General features: G+C 42.4%; 1 protein-coding gene across 1 annotated transcript in view; it reads left to right on the top strand.

Annotated features, from left to right (window-relative positions):
* The first annotated feature begins 9,397 nt into the window (after positions 1–9,397).
* LOC310796467 (ras and Rab interactor 2-like) overlaps positions 9,398–17,404 on the top strand; it is a 71,350-nt gene continuing 63,343 nt past the window's right edge. Inside the window, 1 exon segment of the mRNA XM_083658653.1 lies at positions 9,398–9,532. The gene's annotated coding sequence lies outside the window, so the exon portion shown is untranslated.

The following is a 17,404-nucleotide window of genomic DNA, read 5'->3' as shown; positions in this document are numbered from 1 at the left end:
AAGCCTATGTTGATTCATAAAAGCTTATAACAGTTTACCCTCCATGCTGTCGCATTCCTAGAGGCTTCTACTCCCAGGAGGAACACACATGCACAGACCAAAACAGGTCAGCCCACTTTCTTTCCAGGAACACAATTATAGTAGTCTTTGAATGACCTCTGTCTCTGGTTCAAATTAAGAAGAGAGATGAATCTATGGGCAATATTCATACGCCTCTGTGTCCTGTAACTGCTGTCTACTTTAACTATGATGGTTTGTCATCATTTCTGCTTAGAATGTTTCACAGGTCATATATGATTGTTTTATTTTGATTTTGTGTGTTAGTTTGTGTGGGTTTAGCCTCCACTACAGCCTTGGTTTACGGGTATAACCAGTCTAGTCGTGGCTCATCTGAATTAGGACTAGCGCATTCCAATGTAATACCTCAAAATCAACTTCATTTGACTCAGGAAATCATTATGTTTATGTAAAAGGCAACGTGTGCCTCTGGGTGCTTGCTCACTGTCAACACCACTGAGTTTCTCTCTCTCTCTCTATTGCTCAAGCGCTGGCATTCATTGTTACACACGTGTGAGATTTAGAAGTAAGCAACCTCACTCAGGATTAAGCTGGCCAAATCTTGTTCTGTCTGGTCGGGGCGGGGCCAATGCCATTTACATATATAATCATTGCATCACACTAGGGGGGGAGGGAGGGGGGGGGTTGACCCTCATATGTCAATCAACTTTTTAATTCCTTCCATAGCAATCCAGTTTAATTTGCTGTGTTGCGTAGCTCACCCTGTTCTTGCCAGGTCCTCCCTGCATCAATGTCAAGTCTAGAACTCAGAGAGGAAGCATGAGACTGTATTGTGATTTAAAAGTTTGTTCAACAGGGATTGTACAATATAAACAAACTGATAACAAATGTCAACTTGTCAATCATAATTATTACTCTCTTCGACTGTTATGGTAGGCCACAAAGTATGTTTTTAAATCAGATCATATGCGTATTTGGTGATAATTGGTGCAATAATTTATATTTGATAATAACTTGGGGGGCAGGGGGGAGGCAGCGACACATAATGGCCTATTAAGCAGCTTATTGCTCCATTCATGTTACTATGTAAACAAACAACAGCACCATCTTGTGCTATCTGTGTGTGTGTGACTTTGCAGAATCTCTACGTGGTCCTGGAACGCCCTCTGCTGGAGAAATTAGATATTTGTAATTCATCTCACTGAAGGCCACACCAATGCAAGATCACACAAGCAAAATGAAAAGTGGTACTTTATATGAAAATACAGCCAAAACTGCTTGCCTGAAATGCCACTACTATTTCTGTCTGTAGTTTATTCTCAAACTACAGACCAATTTATCTCCTTCCTCAATTCTCTAAGATCTTAGAAAAACTCTTTGTTAGTAGACTGGATCATTTCATAGAAAAACACAGCTTACTAAGTGACAACCAATATGGCTTCAGAACTAACCGATCAACATCAATGGCAGTAATGAAACTCATTGAAGACATATCCACAGCAACAGACAATAAACAACACACCATAGGAGTATTCATAGATCTAAAAAAAGCATTTGACACAATTGACCACAAATTATTAATAAAAAAACTGGAACGGTATGGCATCAGAGGGGCAGCTAGCATATGGCTTAAAAACTATCTTGAAAATAGACTCCAGTATGTACAAATAAATAATGAAAAATCCAACCTGAAGAGGGTCACATGTGGAGTACCACAGGGTTCCGTTCTGGGACCAAAATTATTTATTTTATATATAAATGATATTTGCAAAGTGTCTAAGCTGCTGAATTGTGTTTTGTTTGCAGACGACACAAATCTTTTTTGTTCCAGTAGCAATCTTGAACAACTTTTGGATACAGTGGAGACTGAGCTACAAACTCTAAAACGATGGTTCGACATTAACAAGCTGTCACTAAATTTAAACAAAACCAAATTCATAATATTCAGCAATAGTAAAATCAATAACCACATCCAAATCATGATAGATAACGTAACATTAGAAAGAGTAAATGAAAATAAATTCCTGGGAGTAATAACAGACCATAAACTAAACTGGAAATCACATATATTACATGTAAAAACTAAAATCTCAAAATCCATTGCAATACTCCACAAAACGAAACATATCCTTGACTCCAACTCACTACATACACTGTACCTCTCTCTTATAGTCCCCTATATGACCTACTGTGTGGAGGTCTGGGGAAACACCTATAAAACAAACACAAATCCAATTTTTATACAACAGAAGAGAGCCATAAGAATCATAAACAGAGCTGATTATAACGAACCATCAAATAAATTATTCATACATTCACATGCCCTCAAATTCAGAGACTTGGTGGACTTTCAAACGGCACAATTCATGTACAAAATCCAAAACAAAGAGCTCCCAGAATGCATCCAGAGGTTGTTCAGAACCAGAGAAAGCACTTATAATCTAAGAGGAATCTGCATGTTTACAACTACAAGAACAAAAACCAGAACAAATGCAATGCAAAGATGTATAACAGTTAAAGGAGTTAATCTATGGAATGGACTAGAAAATGAAATAAAAATGTGTAAAACAATCTACAAATTTAAAAAAATGTTAAAAAATCAGATTATTAACAGATATAAAACTCAAGATTGATATTTATATTATATTACATTATTATATTTAAACATATAATTCATAGATATATAGAATATATATATATATATATATATACATATAGAATATATAATATATAATATATACATATAGAATATATATATACATTCATAGATATATAGAAACCTAGTTTGTGTATTTGACTCTGTAAGTACAATTCTTGTGTATATAGAATACCTGTATTTTGCTTAGTACTCATTGTTATTGTTATTATCATTACTATCAATATTATCAATATTATATATCAAGAAAAAAGAAAATAATGATAGTAATAATAATAATAATAATAATAAAAAAAATGAATGTAAAAAGGGTAGGCGCTATAAGCGTTTGCTTCAGCCTACTCCTTTTCGGTCTTTTCAGGCTTGTATAACACCCAACCAGCAATCACTGTTTGTTCTCTTATTTTGTTTTCTTGCTTTTCTTTAATCACAACTGTATTGAGCTGTACTTGTGAAATTGACCGAAATAAACTAAACTAAACAAACTACTAAATCTGTGCAGGTGTGGTCGCATGAGGCCTGTGAGAAGTTGAAAGGGTGTTAAACCGACTGGACTATATTCTATGGGGGCATTGGGGCAATGATGAGGACAGTGTGTGTGTAACTATATCAGTTTCTGTGTTGATACTGTGATTCCTTGCAAAACAATTAAATCTTTTTATAATAAACATTGGTGCTATTAATAGAAAAAAATGGACAGCTGGAATAAGGGTAAGATTAAAGTGGCACACAGATAGAAAAGTGTTATCAGACAGGGAAAGACTGAGTATCAATGTCAGAGGAGAAGGTACGGGACCAGTAGCAGGACAGTGTGGAATAGTCTGAAGCTCATCACTGGCCCACCAGACTGTACCACTGCACCACAGTGGCCCTTCAGGAGGGAGGCTAACTGGCACTGCAAATGAGGCAAATTCATTCTTTGATGAGCATGATTTTCCCACTGAGTGTGCACAGCTTTACCTCAGAGAAACCACCACTTTTCTCTGTGTCCAAAATACCAATGCTGTGGAAAAACACTTGTGTTGTCCCTTTTCCCTAGAAAGAACCTCTACACTACAGCTTGCCTATAGGAAGAGAGTTGGTGTTAATGCATTGCTTTACATGCGTTACACAGCAGCAGCATAATTATAGATATATAGTTATAGAGACAGCAGGTAGTTCTGTTCGAATGTATTTCTTTCTTTCTTTTTGATTTTTCAAGTGCATTTAACACCACTTGTTACCATAACATTATCCCTGTTGTGGATTAGGCTACCTCGTCTCAAATCCTCAGTAACCTATGTCAGACTAATACATAGGGTTTGTGCCTTCTGCTGTAGCTTGCTTGGGTGAACTTTGTACTGCTGTATGGCGTTATATAAGTCTATTATCTTTGTTGTACGTATTGCCATCAAGTGGTGAACTCGCATCAGGGTTCCCACACCCAGATTCAAGGACTTTCCAGGCCCAGTTCCTTCAAATTCAACGACCCAGCACGGCATCGTTTGAGACATGAATGAAGGTTAATTACTGTTGGAACACTGATCATTTTTATATATATATAAAAAAAAAAATCACTAAAAAGAAAACAAACAAAAAAAGCGAAATTTGATATATTGCACCTTCAAAGTGGTCTGTGAAACTAGACCTGGTCTGGCTAAAATATCTGAAATAAACCAACATGGCTACATCTTTACTTTTTCTTAACATAGATCATTGTAGTTTGGCTCTATATTTGATATCAGAATCAGAATCACTTTTATTGCCACAGTATGCAAGTTACATACGAGGAATTTGTCTTAGTGTCTGTATGCAGCGTAGCGGTCACATCAATATACAGAGATAAGAAGTAGGAAGATAACTAAAGACAATCTAAAGACAAGGTTGCAAGTGCAATCAAATCAAATCAATATATACAATATGTACATGAGTGGTGAAGTGTTCTGTGGATGATAAATATGAATTTACGATGGATTTACATGAGATTTACAGACTGAGTTAAATATACGTTAAATAGGCAGTGGATTTACATGAATTTACAGTCAGAGTTAGATAAGAGTTTACATTGAATGTACATGAAATTTACAGGCTAAGTTAAATAGGCATTAATGTGCAGGGAATTTACATCAATTTACCAGTCCCAGTTAGACAGGCATTAAATTAGATACAGTATGAGTTCCAGTTTTATGGGGGGGGGGTTCAGTTGAGTTTAGGAGGAGGTAGTGAGTTTGTGTGTGTGGGGGGGGGGGGGCATTGTTGGTGAGGTCCTTGGTGGAAGGGGTTTCTGGGCCTTGTTGGTGAGGCTGATGGCGGTTGGGAAGAAGCTGGTCTTGTGGCGGGTGGTTCTGGTCTTGGCAGACCTCAGTCTCTTGCCGTGGGGGAGTGTCTTAAAGAGTTTGTGGCCAGGGTGGGAGGGGTCGGCCATGATCTTGCAAGACCGCTTCAGTGTCCTGGCTTCATGCAGGTCCTGGTGGGATGGCAGGTTGCATCCGATTATCCTCTCAGCGCAGCGGCTGATGCGCTGAAGTCTGTTGATGTCTTTGAGAGTGGCAGCAGCATACCAGACGGTAATGGAGGAGGTGAGGATGGACTCAACTGATGTTCAGCTCCCATTTTAGGTCCTGGCTGATGATGGTCCCCAGGAAGCGGAAGGATTCCACAGTGTTGACTGGGGAGTCACCCAGGGTGATGGGGGAAGGTGGGGCTTTGTGCTTCCTGTAATCCACAATCATCTCCATTGTTTTTTGAGCATTTAACACCAGGTTGTTTTGACTGCACCAAGTCACCAGATGGTCAACTTCCTGTCTGTATTCCGCCTCATCTCCGTCTGTGATGAGCCCTATGAGGGTGGTATCGTCTGCGAACTTCAGGAGCTTGACGGACTGGTGACTGGAGGTGCAGCTGTTGGTGTACAGACCGAAGAAGTAGGGAGAGAGGACACCGCCCTGGGCAGCGCCGGTGCTGATGGACCGAAAGTCAGCGATGTGCTTACCCAGCCTCACGTGCTGCTTCCTGTCAGTCAGGAAGTCTGTGGTCCATCTGCAGATGGGGTCGGGCACGCCCAGCTGGGAGAGTTTCTCCTGTAGCAGGGCTGGGAGGATCGTGTCAAACGCCGAGCTGAAGTCAACGAATAGGTTCCTGCATTGTCCAGGTGTGTGAGGATGTGGTGGAGGGCCATGTTTATTGCATCGTCTACAGACCTGTTGGCTCTGTAGGCGAACTGTAGGGGGTCCAGGAGTGGGTCTGTGATGGATTTGAGGTAGGACAGGACAAGGCGCTCAAAGGACTTCATGACCACAGAGGTCAGAGCGATGGGTCTGAGTGCCGAGGGCCTTGCCTTTTTAGGGAGAGGGATTATGGTCGAGGTTTTGAAGCATGCTGGTACGTGGCATATTCTTCATCGATATATTATTTATATATTTTTAGCTGGTCAGCGACTATCAGCGACAGCAACAGCTCTATGCGAATGTTGCTGACTCTGAGACTCTGAGGAGTGAGTGAGTGATGAAGTTCCACCATTGGTCGGCCAGAACACGTCCGGCAGAGAGAGAGAGGGCGGTTTTGGAGCCAGTGGCAGCCTAAAAATAGCCTGCCCCACAGGCAAGTCCACAAGACACACACACACACACACACACACACACACATATTATGTGTGTACACATACACACACACACACATTTTTGACAAATGTTTGAGCATACAATGCTCAAATGAAATGAAATCACAATCATAAACGTGTAATTATCAATAAAAAAATGTACTGAAGGCATGTTTATCCATGACATTTGATTTCAAACAGCTAGTCTACTGTGGTCTCTATAGTGGAAACTTAGGCAAATGCAGAGATCCCTAATGTCTGCATGGCATTTCTTTCAAATGTGTTAAAAACTGGGACTTCACCTGGCAGAGGATGTATGGCAAGAGGGCTGATAAGGTTAATAATAATAATAATACATTCAACTTATATAGGCCTAGCGCTTTTCTAGATACTCAAAGTCGCTTTACACACAGAATAAAATCATTTAATAAGTACATTTGTAGTAGTAAAAATAAATTGAATATGAATAATGGGGTTAGCACAGGTGAAGGTGAGTTTGAAGAGGTGGGTCTTGAGTAGCCTGGGTAAACCCAGCCTCCACGTGACCTCTATGTGCTATCAGTCACGCTACATGACTGATAGCACATAGAGGTCAGGTGGAGGCTGGGGTTACCCAGGCTGGGTCTTGAGGGCCTGTTTGAAAGATGGTAGGGTGTTTGCTTGACGGATGTGGATGGGGAGAGTGTTCCACAGGTAATACAGTATACAATAATAGTGTTTACACAAAATATTGTACAGCATTGAAAATTATAGGCTACTCAGTTCAAACTCATGGGAAATGAGAGAGACCTAATAACATTGTTTTTCAACCAAATAAGTGCCTCAACCTGAGTGAGATTTTTCTTTCCACTCCTGAGTGATTATTAGGCGTTTCAATTGAACCACAAAGAATATCAGGAATTTGACTGACTAGCTTACCTGGCTGAGCAACATGGGGGGGAATACAAAATTAAATAAAAATCCTTACAGGCTACATTTCTTCACCTGATGATGCTAAGGAGATATTATTCAGCTATTGGCTATTGTTAGGGGGGGGGGAGATCTTTAGAATCCAAATTACTGCACTTATTTAATCCATTTCAAAAGGCCTTCACAAACAGCTACAGATGATCACTGCTCTCAATGTTTACAAAACTTTTTTTTAAAGTTTGCATTGCCTACTGTAGATTGCTCTGCACACATGCCTATTGAAGGGTGACCTATAAGAGGTTCCCAGATAGGACACGTGACGTGAAAGTTGATGTAGGCTTTGCCAGAGCCCCGTAGGGCTTTGCTTTTGTTTCCCTTTCAGCAGCAGCGCTGAGAAACAGGTGTCAAGCTAACCAGAGTTAGTCAGAACAATACAGGAAGTGCTGCGGCATTTCGTTCAAAATAAGAGATACATGGTCAAACAAAAAGCTTTGTACCCAGGGGTGGAAGAAAGAGTATCCCCTCCCCGCTCGCCTTCATCATGGAGGTAATCATCCAAGGATCACGGTGGGTGGTCAGGGCATTCCTGGATGATATGACCACACTCACCACACCCAAGGCATGCATGCACCATGTGACTGCTGAGAAGCTGCAGGAGAACATGGAGTGGGCCTGGATGAAGATAAAGCCGAGCAAGTCCAGGTCAGAGCATATCAATCATCAAGGGGAAGCTGTCAGATCAATGCTTCCACGTTGGTGGTGGTGAGCCCATACCAACGGTGACAGAGAAGCGAGTCAACAGCCTGGGACGCTGGTATGATGCAACCCTCAAGGATATGGACCAAGTGGACCAGCTTAGGCAGGAGGACACCACCTGCGGCCTTGAGAGTATTGGCAGCAGGTCCTTGCTCCCTGGCAGGTTGAAGCTCTGGTGCTCTGCTCTCCTCCCCCGGGGATGTGGCCATTGACCATCCACGAGCCCCCAATCTCAGAGGTCGACAAGCTTGAGAGGATGGTCAGCTCATTCGCCAGAAGGTGGCTATAGTAAATGGTAAATGGCCTGCATTTATATAGCGCTTTTATCCAAGCGCTTTACAATCAGTAGATAGTCTACATTCACCCATTCATACACCGATGGCGGCAGGCTGCCACGCAGGGTGCCTACACACCATCGGGAGCAAGGAGGGTTAAGTGTCTTGCCCAAGGACACAGCGACAGCAGCTGGGAGGGAGCGGGGATCGAACCGCCAACCCTTGCGTCATTGGCCGACCCGCTCTACCTCCTGAGCTAAAGCCGCCGGCTATAGGTCTCCCCAGGTGCCTTAGCAACATAGCACTCTATGGAAAAGGGCATCCTGGAACATCCCATCTCCAGTCTTTCAGAGGAGTTCAAGTGCACCAAAGTAAGGCTGGAGTCTGGAGATGATGCCGACAGAATCCCCTGACCCGTGTGTAGCCCAAATTGCTCCCACTCTGGCAACTGGGAAGTGGACCCCGTTAGCAACTACACAACAGGCAAACAGGGTCATTGGCCATGTACAAGGGAGCTCTTCTCCCTTGGAGAGAGCAAACCATCCTGGTACAACTCCATCTCAGCGACGAGGCCTCATGGTCGAGGAGGTGCGCGGGCAACAGCAGGCAGTGAGGTGCGCAAAGGCCGTTTCTCAAGCAAAGCAAGGGCAGTGGATGAGATGGGAGGGAGCTGAGAAGTGGTTCTCTTGGAAGGAGTTGTGGGACATGGAAGCATTTCGAACTAGCTTAATTAAATGAGCCACATAAGATGTCCTGCCGTCTCCAAAGAACCTCAGCCAACGGTATGGCGAAGACCCTATGGTGAAGACCCCTCTGTCCCCTCTGTCCCTCTGCCCCTCTGTCCCTCTCCAGCAAACCTAAAGCACATTGTCTACTACTGTCTGCTTCACATTTTTGCTATTTGGGGTCTATTCCTCATTTGTAACATGTTTACTCACTATGGCTATAAGGCTATTCAATTAATATTGAAATATTCCACGTTTGAACTTAGCATGACCCAAAAGTAGACGATTGGATTTTATTTTGAAAGAATTGGTCGGAAGTCCTGTTTTATTTATTCTGGCTGGCTTCACACTGGGGCTGGTAGGATTGAACTGGACGACAAAGTTGTAGCCTACTTCTTCAGAGTAGATGGACCATGGAGCCAGCCGGTGCTGCAGAACTCAGTCTGTTCTGTTCGCTTGTGTGCCTCACCTGAAATTATAAGCCTATTTATTTATCGTCAGAAGGACCGTGAGTAGAAGAACACCCTCTTAGCAAGCTATAATGGTTGCACATTCAGTGGATCGCTGGAGCAGTGGGACTTTCTGCCGATTCCGAATAGCCTGCAATCCGAAATAGGTAAAGTAAAGTTGTCCTTTTCCTTCATTGTGTTGTTGACAGTTTGGCGAACACAGGACAAACCCATACCATACCGCTGTAGCCAACTTTGAAAACTCGTTTCTTTATAAGAACGAAGACAGTTTGTTAATAATCGCTTTTTTTGTACATTATATGGTCCATCCATTAATTATGTGTAAGGAATCCTGTGGGACGTGTCGTTCAAGTTATCACCACCTGTTGCTCGACGTCAATATACCAGCCCAGCTAAGTGAGAACCACTTAAGTCCACCAAGAAGCACAAGGTTTGATTTGTTCAATTTAATTCCAGCTCTAAATGCCCCAGATACCGCTGGAATCAGTTGTTGGAATAAGAATGTGGAAATAAGACGGCGGCGGCCATAATAATCCATCGTATTAAAAAGTAACACGCAAATATTCAGTAGCCTACATAATTTATTGTTATGAGCAAATTAATTAAATGTTATTCTTCCGCCAAGCAATATAGTTCCTGAAAAGTAGCTAAACAAAGTATAGTAGTTGCTAAGCAACATAAAGCAGACTTGGTTATTTAATGCTAGCAATGGGTCACAGTTGTTATGCAGTCACAGATGTGTTGATGTATTATGTGATCTATTGCCTGTGACTATACTTGCTGTTGTGTTTATTGGGTATTTTACAATAGCATTTTGGTGTGACTGAAAGTCTCAAGAAGGATAATGTCATTGTCGGCAAAGTCTAGTGTGTAGTTTGAGACAGCACACAATTGTACTAAATTAACAAATGTGATGAAATGACAATCCTTTTAGTATACAGCCAGTCAGAACAAGCGAGGATCGCACACAGTATTCCGGATGAATGCTCCATATTACTCTCATAAATCATGACCAGAGGGTGTTATGTTTTGTTAGGCTATGTTACAGGCTACTTGGCTGTGCTGGATGGGATGTTGATGCGGATATCAAGTCAGCCAGAAAAGTGACAGAAGAATATAGCTAAGCTGTCAAAGAGCTACATGTATAGTAGAGCCTGACCGATACTGGATTTCTGATGCCGATACTAGGATATTAGGGAGTAAAACAATTCCGATATCGATATATCGGCCGATATTCTTATATTAAATATACACATTATATTACACAATGTTTTCGCAATGATCCCTCAAATATCAAACAATTGACAAAGATATGACTTGACATGACTTGAGATATGTAATGTAGGCAGGATATTTTACAGCTTATCAATCAGCTTTATTGTCCAAAATGACATCAATGCAATGAAACAGTCAACTGAACTGGGGATTTAATCATTATAAATAACTATAAATACAAAAACACAAATAGAACAAATATAAAATATAACTTGAATTAAGAAAAAATATCAAATATACACAACATGTTGTCTATGACTTAAAAGACAAAATAAGAAAATATCGGCATATCGGCCAACATATCGGCCGATACCGATATATCGGATATGGGCCGATAATATCGGTGGACAGATATATCGGTCGGGCTCTAATGTATAGCGATGTGGAACCCAATCGATCATGTCTCAGTCTCTTGCTGGATATGAATGAATGAAAGGATGAGCTACAATAACTTAAGTAATGGACGCGGAATCATCACTTGGAGTAAGCCAATAGAGAGCCGCAGTAACGAGTCCGGAAATCATCGATGCTAACAGCCCTGGTTCAACACAGTTTTTGCCTATGGGAGTTTTGAATGGGTTTTTGGCGCGATGCTTCTAATAATCTCTCTGGACAACGCTGGCTTAATCAAACGCGAACCAGATAGTAGTAACATCATCTTCACACATGAAGACCACTTTTATGAGTTTTGAAGCTTTTATGTGCCGTTAAAAGGGTGGCTAGCTAGCAAACGGCTAAATGAGACTACACTTTTGAGTCGATGGGGATATATACGTCAATAACGTCACCACTTCAAAGGGCGAACACGGAAATTCTCTTTCCCTCACCTGGTTCAGCCCCGTTCAGCCCGGGGTAATCAGTGCACACATCAACAACAGTCCAGGTTGAGTGCTGACGTGACGTGGAAGCCTATGCGACAGTGTGTAGTTCTGGATTAGCTTAGCTCGAGCATTTTACTTCTAGGGCTCGCATTTACGCTACAAAACTCATGAAAGTGGTCCTCATGTGTGAAGATTATCCGACGGAACTCTGGTTCGCGTTTGATTAATCTTGCGTTGCCCAGAGACCTTATTTGAAGCATCGCGGCAAAAACCCATTCAAAAATCCCATAGACAGAAACAGTGTTGAACCAGGAAGTTCGGGACTTCCGCATTCAGCCTACAAAAATACGTCATCCCTGCGGCTCTCTATTGGGCATGTCACCAATACTCTCATATCCCGAAGCATTTGTGTAACGCGAGCGGTGTGATATTTCACCTCGCCATTGAAATCCAGTTGTCTACAATGGTGTCGGAGAGAGCGTCCGTCACTCTGTGACTCGGGAAGACTCGGCTCTCTTTGTCCCGTGGATGATTCTAACTCACGGATTGGTGTGTAGTCTATTGTTTGCATGGTAATTAGATGTTGTAATCCATCTCTCTTGGCAGTAGGGGTTTTAGCTGCTAGGCATTTGGTGGGGGTTCTTCTCACTCATGCAAGCTGTAAAGTAGTTACCTATCATTAGTCTCACGTCATATCCCCTCTTCTTCCTTTCTATGGGAGAAGCATATGACAAAGAGTAGAAGTTATTTCCCCCAGTTTCCCAGCCAATGCCCTGCTTTTGCAATCTCCTCAGAAATCTGCTAATGTGCTTAGTGATGAGTGCTCAGTGCTCAGTGCTCAGTGCTCAGTGCTCAGTGTGGGGAGCTGAGCAGAGTGTTGTTACCTCAAACCTGAGTCACAGGTCAGGAATTTAAGAAGTGCTCAGAAGGCCAGACCTTCCGATCCACCCCCCTCTCCACCGAGCTGCCTGCTTCTGGTCTGACATCGTGACACGCAACAGCATTTCTCATGTTGTGAACAGAGCAGTCTAGTAAGAGAGTGGCGTCGCTCAGCGGAGGTCCAAAATGCGTGACTCATTAGCCAATGAACAGCCCAGGAAGGAGGCTTGCGCTACTTTTGAATGCTAAAATAAAGCTGATAATGTACACTTTGATTTAAAAAACACACACACTTTCAAAGTACAACACAAACTGTCCATTTTGCTGCAACTCGACAGTGCTGCTTAATCCAGGACCTTACTTCCTGGAACTGGTCCATTGGCGTGAATGGAGATGTTGCGGCTCTTCTATATATACACGGCTCTAATAGACCAAATCACCGTGACGTCACCATGTAAACAAATTTACTTCCGGGTACCACTTGGGGAAGGCGGCAGGTTTAAATGTGCGTGTTGTCAAATAAATGCTGTCAAACCCTCTCGCTGTTTTCGGCCGACTACTTTCAATTTAAATGGTTAAACGGTTGGTAAACATGCTTGTCCGACGTATCTAGCCTTTCTTCTGTGTTTGTTTTATGTAGTATTAGCTAGCTAATAAAGTTTGTTTGTCTGTCAAACTCGCTGTTTTTTTACGTTACAGACAGAGTAACCTCGCGTCACCAGGCTCTTCTCGGCGAGAAAGAGCCTGGTACAGACAGAGCTACTGACGCCAGGTCAATTTAATTTAGCTTCAAGTCTACTCTAGTCTGGTCCAACAGGTAAATTAGCTAGTCTGGTCTCCACTAACGTTAGTGAAAGTGTTGTTATGAATGATATTAAACAACAACACAACACGGACGAACCATTTTTGTCTTCTTTGTCTGTTTTTGTCTTCAACATGTCAGTTTGTGCCGTCCACCGCCATTATAATGTGTGGACCTCAGGGGTACCCGGAAGTAAATGTAAACATCCCGCTGATTTGGTCTATTGTGGGGGAAAATATTGGTCCAATGAGCAGCGAGGGGGACTCACGATTAGCCAATCAGTGGCAATTAAATGGCGCAAAAGGCGGGACTAACGCCGTTGTCAAGCTTTTGTCAAGTGTGCGCCAGACCTAACAACAGCAATAGTGGCGACCGCTATTAGACCAGATAGACGCTGCTATCGAGGCTGTTCTAAATCGATCGTTAAAAGTACCAATTATTTTGAAATCTGAACAACACTCTGCTGTGAAGGCATTGATACAAAGGGGAGACGTTGTTGTTTTTTTGCCTTCTCTGCACTGGATTAGATTCATTATATTAATTATGTTATTTATTATTATTTAATATTATAGGCGGGTACGTTGTTGGTCTCTAGTGATTGGTTAGGAGAAAAGCGAATTCCCTTCTGGGATTTCCCGCATGGAAATGGGTTAGAGTGGAGGTCAGGTCAGACTGAAGAGGGGAATGGAGTGTAAGGCCAGGCAGGCAGTCTGCTTTGTTCCACCATCTCCTTTTGAAAGCCAAGCCTGCCCTGTTTGCTCAGGTGGGTTGATATTGTTAAGAGTGGGGGTGGTGCACCGCTCAATCTGCTGCAGATCACAATAAGGCCCGGAGATATAGATCAGGGATGGGCAACTTTGATGATAGAGAGGGCCACAAAAAAATGTCCTCGCTACCAGAGGGCCAGATTGTGAGCGTGCACTTCCACCAGTAGCCTACTACTGTAACACCATCACTCCCAATTATAGCTACTAATTTGATGAAAAGGACTGGTCATCCAAGTTTATTATACCAACATTTATATTTTTTCATATTCAAATTGACTAATTCTTCCATTCAGATGACACCAGAAACTTTGCTCTAGCTTTAAAACAGCCCGCTACAGCAATTTGATGGGGGTAGTGGGTACATCACCCAAATATGTGATATTAATCAGATTAGTAATGTTGCATGTGCAATGTGCATCCTGGATATAGTTTGTTCAATAGCATTAGCTCAAATGCTAACGTTAAACAGTATGTGGATGGACAATGCTAATGCCATTAGCGCCATGTTCTGGGTTGTACAGTAAAATAAAAACACAGATTTTGGTGGTCTAACGGTACCTAACCAAAAAACGTCCGCCTAAAATAATGTTTTTAAATTGACCCAGGGGCCACACTGAGTGAGGTCGGGGGCCACATGCGGCCCGCGGGCCCCAGTTACCCACCCCTGATATAGATGCTCTGGAATAGGTCACTGGTAGTCTCTCCCCAGACTCATGTTGAATCGCTGCGCTCCGCATGCTACATAAATGAGTCTCAGTCTGTGACACATCGCAGCCCCCAGTGCTGTTTTGAGGGTGGGTCTAGGGGTCGAAATTGAATGACTGACAGGTTGTAGCACCAATGAGAGAGTGGTTATTTTTCAAAAGTCAACAGAGTCAGGTTAGGTGGGCGGTAAAGTTCTTCATGGGATTTCATGGGAACCAATCACTGGCTAACAGCAGTTTGGAGCTAGCAGTGTCCCAGACCCAGAGAGATCTGCAGCATGCAGTAACAGTAGTGTATCAGCATAAGAACTCTCATGGGTCTGGTGTTGAGACTAGGTCACAGTGGTAATGCACCAAGCACCGTTTCAACCGCTCAATCCCATTATAAGCAGTCTTACAGATGGAGTGTAATAGCAACTAACAAGCTTTTGTAGAAGTTTGTCTTCGTCAGTCTTTCTCAACTGGACATTGCAGACGTTGTGGGTTTTGAACCCACTTCCTGTCTGGAGGATCTGACACTTTGTGAGACATCTTACTCAATAAAGCCATGCTTAGCCACTAGCCAGTGGGCGATGCCATCGTGTGGTCACTGCGGACGCAGTACACACAGTTGCACTTCTCTAATGTTGTACCAGCTAAAGGTTTGTTCAGCTGAAATCCAGTTCCATACTATGGCTGGTAGTAGTAGTTCATTTCACTATCGTTTCTCCCTCTTTAGTAGTTGGCTCAGCTGTCCAGTCATACCCAATTTATGCAATTTCACGAGTGTTTAAGAACCCCCAGTATGCGGGAAATTGTCAAATACACCATTTTTACAATAGGCGGAAATGACACATTTGTACTGCATGCAAGAAACGGCATGGTTCTTGCCCAAAACTGCATGAGATGAGCATAAATTTGGCATGTCTGTACAGGGTAGGCTTGTGGGTACATATAACCCATTTCCATTCACATATATGGAGGTGACAGGTCAAGGGTCCATTTGGAAAATGGTGATGGCCGTTTTTCCCTCGCCAAAATTTGGTCTGACTTTGAATCTTTAGTTATTTAGCCCCCTTCCCGACAAGCTAGCATGACACACTTGGCCCCATTGGAAACCTTAGGTTGTCTCCTTTCAAATGCTATGCCGACCTTTGACCTAGCTCAAAATTTGAGCATGCCACAGTCTCTGAAAGACAGTCTTACCGGTGCGTATAAAATGAGTTTTACTTGTTCAAACCAAACGGTTTACCGTAGATATATTTAGAAACGGGAGAGATCGCATAACATTTCACTCAGACCAAAACGTAAAAAAAAAAATTTTTTTTTTTCAATTTTTCTTTTTTTAAGTTTTGGTCCGAGTGAAATGTTCTATGGTCTCTCCCGATTCTAAATATAGCTGAACCGTTTGGTTTGACCAAGTGAAACTATTTTTATACGCATTTTACGAAATGTCTATGGGAAAATAAATTGCGGAAGAAAATCTCTGGTACAGTGCTGAAGCAGGAAGTGACGTTCACGTTGCCTCCCTATCACAGTTACACATGCCATTTTCTTTCCTTTTGTCAGGACATCTCTATTCATTATTCATTATTTCAGTAATGTGCAGAAATCGGATCACTTTTGTCATCCCGTCAGAATCCAGCTGCACAAACCCAAGGACAGATCCTCCAGTCAAGGAGGGAACGGAGAGATGTGCAGCCAGAATCCCTCTCTCTCTCTCTCTCTCTCTCTCTCTCTCTCTCTCCCACACACTCTCTGATCCTCTCTCTCCCACACACTCTCTGATCAATGGGAGATTTGTGTGCAAGTTCTTTTAAGTCTGTCTCCACAATGTGATCTTCAGAATACCCACCATTTGGCCAGCACCCAGATTGCCACTATCAGGAAGCTGGCACTGGCAGCGGGCCTACCACAACAAGCCCAGACATCATTAACAGATCATAAAGCTGGATTCCTTTACCTGTAAAACTTAACAACACACACTCGCGTGCACTGATTTTCAGAAGCAGGCGAACGGATTGGCTGGAATGGTGTGGAAATGTTTGGCGTGGACTCAGTGACCATGCTGTATATATATATATATATATATATATATATATATATATATATATATATATATATATACAGTATATATAAACCACACTGTCTCAACCAACACTTCAGCTCATGGCTTCATGTGGAAAGCCTGCAGTTATGACATTCAAAGTTATTGGCCCTTTTTGCTGATGCTCTTAGTGAAACTCATCCTGGATAATAAGGGCGACCAGCCATTCATTTATAAGATCATTTATTTAATTTCATGTCTGAAATTTGTAGTAATAACAAGACGTCTGAAGTGCTTCGTGATGTTCAAAGCAAAAACACACAGTGTTGTTTTAACGAAATAGTTTCTATTTTAGAGACACATTTTAACTGAAATCAAAGTGCCTCTCGGTGACTGTCAGTTTCCCGTTCCACCTTAACTTTTACACACATATATTTTGTCGATGGACAGAAAGTTTTTCTGTGGCAAGGCAGTTAAACTGTTGGCAAAAGTAGGCTGGGTGCAACAACACACAGTAACTCTCTGTCTAATTGGGTGTAGTGAGGCACCTTATTTGGGAGATTATAGCTTTGAGAGTTTAAATATGAACACTTACTCTGTTCCTGAGTCTTAATTTAGACCTCAACTCCATGGAGGTATGGTGCCATGTGTAGTTTATAGTATAACCGGTTTTACTGAGGCGCTGTGGGATTTGGCTTGGAGTAAAAGGTGTGTGTGTGCATGTGGGTGTTTGTGTGGGCGCTG

This window comes from Poromitra crassiceps (assembly GCF_964638095.1).
Source record: "Poromitra crassiceps genome assembly, chromosome: 22".
Taxonomy (NCBI): Eukaryota; Metazoa; Chordata; class Actinopteri; order Beryciformes; family Melamphaidae; genus Poromitra; species Poromitra crassiceps.
This window is presented reverse-complemented; position numbering and strand designations above follow the sequence as displayed.